Consider the following 11,874-nt stretch of genomic DNA (forward strand, 5'->3'; position numbering starts at 1 on the left):
GCAATGTTTATTTTGAAGAAAGAACGTGTAATTCTTCATTGTGCGATCTTCATGAACTTTGTAAACAATCCCCCATGGTTCTTTTTGAATGAAACCATCTCGCATCACTTCAATATTATTTTGTTTTTTACATGGTTTAACACTTGTGTTTTCATTTAAAGCTCTTGCCTCTTCAACATCTATCTTGCATAATTCCATGCAATATGATCTTATCATTTGTTTCAAATGCTAAAGTTGAGATGTGAATTTAGATTCTTGCTACTTCAAAAGACTAAACAACATAAACCAATCATAAGGATTCATGATCAAAAGATCAACAAATGAGAAATCAGATACTTCATTATTTAATCCTCTCAGCATAGTGAACTTATAGTTCGTATACCCATCAATCTTTTCTTCTTCGTACTTCTTGACTGCAACAATCTTATTCAAGCTCCAGACTTCATTCTGTGGCTATGAATGTGTAACATAAAATGTGAAAGGTTTCTTATTCATAGCACTGTTTGATAAAAGAACTCCGCCAATATTCTGAGAGCTTCTGAACAGAAATGCTCCCGCGGTCATCGGAAGATCTAACTGAAAATCAATCATATTTTCAATCACAAAAGAGGATCCTGGATCAAGCCAATACTTCTTAACATTCTTAATAGCCTCTTGTTGAATTCTCTCAACTGTCCGTTGAGGCCATAAAACATTTAATGCTGCTTTAGTGGCTTCTTTTTCTCTATTCTTCGCTTCTTGTCAATCAAATTCAATATGAAGTTGTTTCATTCTTTCTATTTCTTCATATTTCTTGAGTTGAGCTTCCTTATCAGCCTCTTTATCATTTGGATCAACCTCAAGTTGCGAAACAATATTCATATAACTAGTTCCCACATTAACTTCAGGAATTTCTTAAATAATCTCTTCCAAACTCCATTTTAAAGATCGTTCAGCAATTGAAATCTTTGGAGCATCATACTTCTTCACCATTTCAGGGGCAACATAAAGATTGGGAATATTGAATTAAGGAACATTTTCTTGAGAAACACCATCTCCCCCTTATTGTGAAGTAGCCTCGCTACTTGTAACACCTACAGAAGCATGTGGTTGCGAAAGGATGGGTTGTAGCTTTTCATCGAGCATCCATGGCATATAATCCACAAGAGGAGTGTCATTATGTTATATGATGCAATCTAATCTCCAATTAATCTTAAAATTCATTCCTTTGACAAGTAATAAATCATCTTCATTTTTCTCAAAATCTCTCTTCATTTTTCTCAACTCCAACTTCAAATATTTAATCTTATTCTGCTTCTCTGTAATAATGTCCGCCATTTTTTTTATTTATCATAATGATCAATAAGAGTATTAATAGCCCCTGTGATTTTATGATGATGACCAGTGTTCTTACATAGTATCGAAGCTATAAGAGATTGAACTTCATAGAGAACAATATCCACTTTTGACAATGCTTCAGTGGCCTAAGAATAGACTTCATAGTTGATTCATGAACAATCATCATGTTCTAAAAATTTGTTGGTGGAAAAGAATCGGCTTTGCAAGCAAGGACATTTAACTTCTTGTTCATTAACTGGTACTCCTTCTTTGTGATAGGAGTAGCTTTCGTGGATTCATCTAAATAAATCGCTCTCATCATCAAGAAGAGATAGAGCTAAAATTGATTCAGTAAAACCTTGAAAAGATCCTGTAAATTCCACTCCATCTTCATCATTAATGGCGAACTCATCATCACCCCTTGATGGTTTTGTATCATTCTCAACTGGAGAATTCTGAATTTGTTCGGAAGTTTGAATATCTGAGGATGGTGGTGGAACTGTGGTAGTTTGTTGTTGTGAAATAGTTGGTGGAGTAGTAGAATCTGTAATGATTGGAGTTTGAAGTGGAATAGTGGTTTGAGTTGATGAAACTGGATCTGAACTGTTGTGGTTTAATCTTGGGAAGTTTTTTTAGGTGGTGAGAGAGGTGGAACATGTGGTGATTGGGATTCTAAAAGATTAACAACCGGTTTATTAATGATATTTTGAAAAATTTCATTCTCACTTTGAACTGGTAAATGAGATGAAGAAACAATAGATACCTTGAGAATCTGCGAAAAGTCAGGCTTCGCAGTTGGAGTAAGCACAAATATTGTAGTAGGTTGCTCCTTTGACCGAGGAGGATCAGAAGATCTAACAGTATCTTTATTGGAAATATAATCCTCTATGCGAACATCACTCATAGTTTTTTTTATCATCATTTTCATCAACCACATAAACCTTGGCCTTCGTCTTTAGTTACCTTTGAGTTTTAGGCTTCGTAGGAACATCTTCCTCAACTACTTTTGCCTTTCGCTTCGAAGCATCAAGATCTGTAATCATGTTTTGATTCTACTTGACAAAGAGATGAACAGATGAAGCAGATTGATCCATGAATGAAATATGATCAGAAAAAGAAACCATTTATGAGCAATGGAAAAAAGAACACCGAGAATTGAAGAATATAGGGAGAATTGCTTACAATGATCGTGAATCGTCAGATAGCGTAAATAAGATAACTGTAGATAACTTTAGGTATTTATATGGATTGGGAATTGGAAACGTTTATTTTGAATTTGAAAAGACCATTAAAATTGGAGAGAGAACCTATCAATTTAACGCAATAAATTCCCATCCACTCCCATGTCATATTTACACCCACGCACATCATCACTTATGTGTGGTCTAATAAGAATATGCCAACTTACAATGTAGAAATGTCTTCGCAGAAGAACCACAAATGACCTTCTCACAAAGTAGAAACATGTCATTTCAGTTTGCAACACTTTCGTCATCACCGACTCTACCCTCCAATATTGCATACATGGAAATAGTATCCATGGAATTACGATCAAAATTACCCCATAAGAAAATTCCATTTCATAACCAGAATCAGGGTAAAGTCTGTGGCATTTCATCACAATCATGGTGACAATGATTGGAATCACAAACACAAAATTTTAAAATCTTGGTTCAACTTGTTTTCACTTGAGACCTCAAGGTTTTTAAGTGTATGTGTGTGATTATGCGAGAGAAATGTATAGAAAGAAGTAGGTATTGATAAGAGCCTCATATATACCATATTGACAATAATATATAATCATTAACTCATACTTTGCAAAACCTTGGTTTCTTATTTGTTTATACCAAAAACATTATGGGTTTTAAGTCAAGTGTATGATTGTGTTAGAGAATTGAGATTTGGAAAACATGGGCCATGTTGTGAATTACAAGATCATCAACACATAATTTATAAAACATAAGTTTCATGTTGGAATTAACCTGAAACTAAAGGGTTTTAAATGAATTTGCGATAGAGATATGAACGAAAGAAATATATAAAGTGTAGTTGGTACAACGGAACATAGTTCGTTCCTTCCACCAGTTCGTAATTTCATGCTAGAATTTTGCAATTCACCATCAATTCATAAAGCGATAAGTTTTTGGTAATTTACCCTAGCCATGGTGACAATAACTAAAGTTCATTAACTAAGAGTTGTGACTTGTGAAGCATATGTTCAAGTTGTTTTAAACCTGATACGTCAAGGGTTTCTGATATTGGCTAAAGAAAAAAAATCATTGTACCCTTGAAAATATATGAACCAAGAAAAAATCTCATAACTCCAAACATGAGTAGAGATGGGTAGCTCTGTAGTTTCTAAGAAAATAGCCTTGGGAAGAAATTCTTAGAAACAAGAAATTTCATTAAAGCTTTTACAAACAGATGACTTGCGAGGCTTAGGAAAACATGTTGTAGAATGGTTCTAGGGACATTCGATGTTCATGTTATTGTGAAACACATAATGTTTCCTGTCAATTCCTTAGTTGTATACTTGAACAACATGTGTGCACCACCAATTTCTTCAAAATTTAAAAGAAAATATTTTTGTATTTTTCAAATTATGTTATTTTATTTATTTATTTTTCTTAGAAAAAAATCTTTTTGAATTTTTGAAAGTTTTTAGAAAAACAAAATCTTCTTGAATTTTTTTAAATACTTTAGAAAAATAAAATCATTTTGGAATGTCAGAATTCTTTTAGAAAAACACAAATAAGACTACGATGTTCTGTGACGGTGTAACACTCACAATTTTGGGCTAGACGTTTAGAGTATAATCGTATTAATTATACATTTTATCAAACAATTAAAATCGTTAATTAAAATAATTGTTCTTCATACGTGTTATAAGATAATAAATAATTATCGTGTACTCATTAAGTGGATAAATACTAGTATATAATATTTGTAGAAAACCTTATTATAAAATTTATCGTTAAACGATAAAATAAACATTAAAAATAAATGATTATTTTGGATAAATAATCTTAACTAAAACTGTAGTAGTTGTGACGATGATTCCATGGATATAAATAGCATCTAAATCTGACTTCATATGGGGAAGTTATGATTTATCTAAGTTTCACATTCAAACCGATACGACAATGTGCTGCATAAAAAGTGAATCGGAGATAAGTTGCTTTTTAGCCCAAGTGATCTAAATGAAAGTCGTAGTGCTCATCAATAGGAACTCGTCGATATAAAGAATGCCAAAATCTGAATTCGTATAAGGAAGGTATGATTTTTCAAAGTTTTGTCTGCGGCATAGTACTACAGTGTGCGACACAAGAATCAAAATCAAAATCGGTTGATTGTTAACCAAAACATTCTAAATAAAAGTTATACCTCTTCAATATAAATTCAAATATATAGAGAACGTTGAAAATGGAACTCGTATGAAAAAGTTATGATTTTCGCAGCGTTATTTACAGTCCAACTATAACATCCCAAAAATCATTGTAAAACTTTTCATTAAAAAAACATATTATAATCCATAAGTCATACAAAACATGTGTTCCAAAAGCCATAGTCATAAATCATAGTATCCCAAAATCAATCTATTAACAAAATATCCAAGGATGATGTGCAAAATCATGTCTTCGCCTTGCCTCTATCATCTGAAGTACCTGAAACCATAAAATCAAACTGTAAGCCAAAGCTTAGTGAGTTTCCCCCAATATAACACACACAACGAAACAAATAACAACATGCATATATGAGCCTTCAGCCTGACTGGACTGCCTCGCAAGGCCTATAAATTATCTCGATCGCTCTGTAGGCCTACAGCCTGACTGCACCACCTCGTATAGAATGATATTGCTAATAAACATGATCCTATAGGGTCACACCTTATAACAAGTTACTAAAAAATTGATTATTTATTATGGTAATTTAATTATTAATAATTATAAAAAATACTTGTATTTAACTACAAAAACATTATTTTATGAAAATAGTAATTTCTAACATATTGAGAATTATTGTTTCTAGGAAATAACAATAAAAGAGTACAAAAAACTAACTTAATATCATATGGTATGAATGAAAATGTTATGCATAATGTTTTCGGAACTTGGAGTATCCATTTAGTCAAAGAGTAACTAACTAGTTATTGGTAAAGTAAAATAGACTTCACCTTTGTCTCTTAAAGCAGCATGACCGAAAATGCTAGGAGCATGGGTAAATGGAGTTTTTGCATTGTTTATTCTCTACTAAATTCTTGTAACAAAAGGCTTTTTACTTTTAGTTAATTTTCTAGACTTTATCACACCTTAGATGTATAAAAGAAAGGCAAAACTAATATGAAATAGTTAGTTCTTTTGCTCATATTTTGCTCTCTAATGTGGTTGTGAAAACCGTAGGTTTTGGAGCTTCTCCTTCCCCTATTCTTCTTGAAAATGGTATTAGATATGAAGGTAAATAACTTGTTTCTATTAAGTCTTATTTCGATATGTCTTAATAGCTTAAAAGTAACTTATTTACAAGTGAAGACTAGCATATTTGGTAGTTTATTCTTGCCATGGTGGATACATTATAGAAGACTTGTTCTTTGGAGTTTAATGTCATCTTCATCAACTTCCTAGTTTCTAGAATGAACCAAAGTCTCAAAAGGTTGTAAATATCTTCTTTCCTTTGGTTATATTTTAATCTTTATGAGCTTTGCAAAATGATCCTTGGTGGATGAAATTGTTTTAGTTTATTCAAATCTAAAAATGCTTCTGTTGCTAATTACATCGAATTTTTCACTATAATTAGCCTATTTTGAATAAAAACCTAATAGAACTGAGGATTTAGATTGGTGCACTAGTGAGTCCTCGAGGTGCTTCCTAGTTACTATCAAATTGAATAATCATTAGAACCGTCCCAAGGATTATTCCATGGAAGCATGCTCCGACGATCAAGTTAGATTCGATATGTGAGATGACATGGTTTCTCCTAGCTGGAGAGAACCATCTTGTGATGATGGGGGAGTGTACGGGGATGATGGAGGCTGATATCTTGAGGTGGAACGGGTATGACGGACATCCCTCTCCAAAGAGGATGATATGTTCTTTTTATAGGGATAATTAGGTTAAGGGAAATTAGGTCAAGTCGTGGGCCAACCCAGATAGGGCCCAATAAGCCAAGGGCTAGGAGAAGTTGTCAGGCAGGGCTGGCAGGCGAGCACCAGGAAGGGAAGGGTCACGAGCACCAGGTACGGTTGGCAGGCGAGCTCCAGGTAGAGGCGCTAGGAAATATTGGTCCCCTAAAGCTTCCAAGCAGTGGTATATAGATGATGTTTGGAATCAGATCGATTACAAGTGTTTTGCCAATTTTTTGGTGAGGGTCGGGGTTTGATTTGGGTTCCACTTCGGTTTTAGTGTTACTAGAGGAAGCTGTTTCAACTTTTTTTTGCCATGCTAGTTTTAGAAGTTTTACCACATTCTAATATGATTTCTTTTTGTCACACGCCTTTCTTTTTTTTCTTTTTTTTTCAATTTCGAGGTTATATACTAATGTACCTGTACGAATAGAGATAGGAATAGAGAACAAAACTTATTGAAAATAAACCAATCTACAACAACAACGCCAAAATTTGGTGGTTGTAGAGACGAGCAAATAAATAACCCTAATTATTGCACACTAAATAATGTATAGTGGTAAAGGGGTCGAATCCACGAGGATTGATATAATTTGTAAACTCTGTCAAAATCTTACCATAAAGTTGCATCGGAAACAATAAAAAATATAAATGGGAGGGGGGGGGGGGTGTTAGCACGTGTTGTTATGAATCTAATTTAACCAACACTAATAAAATTCAATGTGAATATATAAAAGTAGATGTGAATCAATAAGGGAAAATGGTTGGCATTCAAGTTGCTTCAATTGAACATTTGGGTAATTAATCATTACGACTTATAGTGTAATACCTGTGACAAAAACCTAATTTGGCTAAAAGGACTTAAAAATTAATATATCAGTTAGAGAAGCTCATAACATATTTTCTTACTGCAAGTTACAAATCAATGAAGTATGCAATTTTAGAAAATCAACTAGCATTATGGTTTAAAAAGACACCAAATCCAAAATGACTTAAAATGCTTTCATTACCGGTTTAGAGGAATACTTTCATGACTTAAATGAAATGAACAGAAACACATAAACTATTTGTTGCTTGTTAATTTTAAGATCTATTACTTAATTAAGAAATTAACCAACTAATATAACATTCACATGCCTAAACTCTTGACGAAAGATATATGAACATGAAAAGATGTTTTACTATAATATACTTCCACAGATTTCAACCATAAGTTCATAAATTTCTTGAAAACAAACCAAACATTCAAGATTACTTCCAATATCAACCAAGGATAAACTTATCCTGACATGGTTAAACTTGACAAAAGAGTAAAGGAAATTGTACGAAAAGACTATAAAAAAGTAGAAATGTTTTCCAAAAGCTCAAGAACTCCAAGGGGAACCGGTTCAATGTTCAATGAAAGAGCTCACTAAACTACCCACAAATAACACTTAGAAGCGAAAAGAAAATACTACCACTGCAGGGTAACACTGGCACATGGTCTTAAGAGTAAAATCTCACGCAATTGCGTAAGTGATCTTCGAGAATTTTGATCACATTCTTATGTAGTTTTCACCTATGATCTTGCTTGTCGCTTCCCTCACTAACCCAAACTTCGTAAAAACATAACCAAGAATTGCTTAGCCCATATATCAAACCCAATATTAATCATCATCTTTGTTTCTAGCCCACGCCATCTCATTCTTCACTCAACACAAACTAAAATATGTTCCAATCTCCCACCCTATTCTCTTAAATGGCCCGAACTATAATTCATCCCGACTTCACAAAAATCAATGAACGATCTTATTATATCTGCACTAGTCCCATTTGTCTTCCGAATCTTCCCCGCACCGCGCTATTCTTCTAAAAATCAGCAATTAGACACAAAAAAGTATATAGTACACAATATACATACGAAATAACAAAAAGTAAAATATGTATGAAGATTAACTAAAAATAAAATAAAATATATTAAAATAAACTAAAAAAAGTAAATAAAACGAATATGTCGGTGGTGTTTGAAGTTCAGTATGAGTTTTTTTTATAAAATAAGTATCTGTTGGCTCAAATGGCGAAGAAGTATGAGTTGTATGACAAAGTAGGAAGTTAAAACATAACTTTTATAGTTTTTAACTTAATGAAATGGATTAGAATATTAGTTTTGGTAAATTTTATATTTTGGGTAAATTTCATATTTTCAAAGTGTATATAATAGTTTGGGTAAACATATTAATCTCCCTATCCAGTAGTAAACTAGTAATAGTATTCTTGATCGGTTTTGGCATATACATTTTTACTGTTGTTTTAATTTCACCTGGGTTTTCATTCATTATCCCTGGTTTTGATTTGATCATCGGAATCACTTTAGGATTGCATTTTTATTGTTGTTTTAATTTATGGATTGACTTTGTCTACTCTCTGATTTTGATTCCATCATTTTCTGGCACATTTTTAGGACGAAAATCCTTGAAGCCTCTGCTTCATCGTCTTTTTTGGTAGTGCTTTGACTCAGGTCTTAGATCCGTTCACCCTTCATTTTGGGGTGGTGCTTACTTTGACTGATTTATTTACTTTTACCCACATTTTTTGTAAGCAAATTCCTATATATCGTTTCAGCTTTTAAAACTAGAAATCTCAATTATATATATATATATATATATATATATATATATATATATATATATATATATATATATATATATATATATATATATATATATAGGGTTGAGATCGGTTGAAAACTCATAGTTTCCCGAGAACTTAAGAACTAAAAGTTGAGCGTTGGATCAAAATTAAATCATTAAGGGCATGATCGTCATCATATCAATCCCACTTAATTTTTTGTATTATTGGAAATATTAATAAAAAGCTCTCAAATTAACATTATAAAACAAAATTTCGGATTTTTTTATAAAAAAAAATAATTTTCGTTTTTTTTTTAAACTGCAGTTTTTTTTGAACTTTTTTGGAAAGCATAAATTTTAAAAAAATTTGAATTTTTTTTTTAAAAACTGCAATTTTTTTGAAAAAAAAAACTGTATTTATAAAGACTGCAAATTTTCTAATAAACCAGTAATTTTAAAAAAAAAACTGTAATTTTTTCAAAAAAAACTGCAATTTTTTTTAATAAAGCTGCATTTTTTAAAAAAATATAAATTTTTAAAAACAGTAAATTTATATAAAAAAAACTAGAATATTTAAAAAAAACTCTAATTTTCCACAAATTCTTAAAAAAAAACTATAATATTCGTAAGTATTTATTATACTATTTTTAGGTGCATATATTCAAATTTTTTCAAATAAATATATGTATATTTCTTATACTATAATATTCGTAAGTAAATCATAAAAAATCTCATTTATATTAATCAATCTATAAACATAATAGTACAAGTATTTTATTCGATACAAAATAAAATATAAAAAATAAAAAATGCTACGAAGATTCACAATGTTATCATTTCGCCATATCAAGATTTTCATATTTTCTTCAATTTATCACTTTTCACCTCTTCAATATTTTTCACAAATTCTTCAAAATCTACAAGAAAATTAAAAAATTTTAATTAATGCAAGAACACTCACAAAAATGCACATGCATATATCATATAAGATTTATATGTGATTCATATGTGAATTACATGTGATTTACATGTGAATCACATGTAATTCATATGTGAGTTACATGTTATTTACATGTGAATCACATGTAATTCTTATGTGATTCACTTGTGATCTACATGTGAATCACATGTAATTCATATGTAAATCACTTGTGATTCATATGTAACTCATATGGGATTCACTTGTGATTTACATGTGATTTTATATGTGAATTACATGTGATTCATATGTGAATCACTTGTGATTCACATGTGAATCACTTGTGATTTATATGTGAATCATTTGTGATTTACATGTGAATCATTTGTGATTTACATGTGAATTACATGTTATTTACATGTAAATCACATGTAATTCATATGTGATTTACTTATAATTTACATGTAAATCACATGTGATCCATATGTGAATTACATGTGATTTTTTTCTATAACGATATGAGATTTGCTGAATTCCAAAACACAAATTCAAAACTATAATACTAAAGAAGCAGATGGTGATCATTAGTGCACTATATAATTAGTTTATGTCCAAAAAATAATATAAATATTAGAATGTTTGTAAAGATTGTGCAATTTTTTTAAATAAAAAGATAATAATAATAATATTCATGTACCTTGGTTGGTATGCTCCTATTTGCATTATCATTTATCAAAACTCATCATCTACTCTAGGGTTTAATTGCAACAATCAATTATACAAGTTCATTTACATAAAAACTAAACAATAAGAAAATTCATTTACATAAAGCAAGTACAATAATAAAAGCATTTGATATCCATATAAAAAATCAACTAGTTATTGATACAGAGCAAGTTTCTTACTAGAATAAAGCAAAGCAACCATCTAGAATGATCCAAAACACATACACAAATCAATCGAATTAAATTGAATTCATAAAAATTAGGCAAATATATGATGAAACTAAAAATGAAATTACATGTCAAAAAAATAAGAATTTCTTTCCAACTCACGATTTGAATCAGAACTTCATAAAAACTATTTTCAATCATCACCATACAAATATATATGAATTTTAACCCTAAAATAAATAATTAACCACATCTTACAGAAAAAAAAGAAACACAAAGTAAAATCCGTAATCAGCTAAAACAAATTTTGATGAACCAGTTTAAACTAATCCATCAAAAAATGTAAGTCGCTCAACAAAAAATCATCAAACATAAAATATTAATCGCTAATTTCGAGGTAAAAGTCAAATTCAATTGAATCCTCTAACCAAACTCAACAAAATATGAGATACAAATATTCTGGTGATGTTTCCTTTCAGAGTTTTAAATACATACCTGCATCTCGTTGATGATCGGCAGCAAAGAAGTCCAAATTAACGGAGTAGTTCGGATTTCACATTGATTGACGACATCGACGAAGAAAGTTGGATTGATTGTCAGTCCAGATCTGGAGGCGGAAAAGAGAAGTTGAGGAAGAACCTAAGCGAGGAGGCGACACCGTTCGGAGGTGATGCAGCGGTGGGAAGAGGTGACTTGCCGGCATCGGAATCGAAGAAGACAAAGTGGACGGAACCGATGAGACTCGAGGAAGATCGCAGACGACGTTGGGTTGGAGATCTATTTTGTTTTCTCTGATTTAACATATAATTTAATTATACATTTGTTTCCAACAATGCCCTTGTCTCATTTAATTGACATGCCCTCCACGTTGCATCTCCAGCATTTTTTTTTTTTATCTAATGTTCCATATTTGCTTTTTGGTTCTCGTGAAATTATGAGTTATTATTATATATATATATATATATATATATATATATATATATATATATATATATATATAAAGTTCAATAGAAAATC

At 31.1% G+C, this 11,874-nt stretch overlaps 1 long non-coding RNA gene across 1 annotated transcript; it reads right to left on the bottom strand.

Moving 5' to 3' along the window:
* Window positions 1-9,760: 9,760 nt before the first annotated feature.
* Window positions 9,761-11,661, bottom strand: LOC145163054 (uncharacterized). The gene is made up of 2 exons (XR_013739535.1): window positions 11,353-11,661; window positions 9,761-9,962 (listed from the first exon to the last, which is right to left on the bottom strand). It is a non-coding gene; the product is annotated as an uncharacterized LOC145163054 (long non-coding RNA).
* Between the last annotated feature and the right edge of the window lie 213 nt (window positions 11,662-11,874).

The sequence above is a fragment of the Lactuca virosa genome, chromosome 3, assembly GCF_052849685.1.
Source record: "Lactuca virosa cultivar CGN04683 chromosome 3, Lactuca_virosa_CGN04683_v6, whole genome shotgun sequence".
Lineage (NCBI taxonomy): Eukaryota > Viridiplantae > Streptophyta > Magnoliopsida > Asterales > Asteraceae > Lactuca > Lactuca virosa.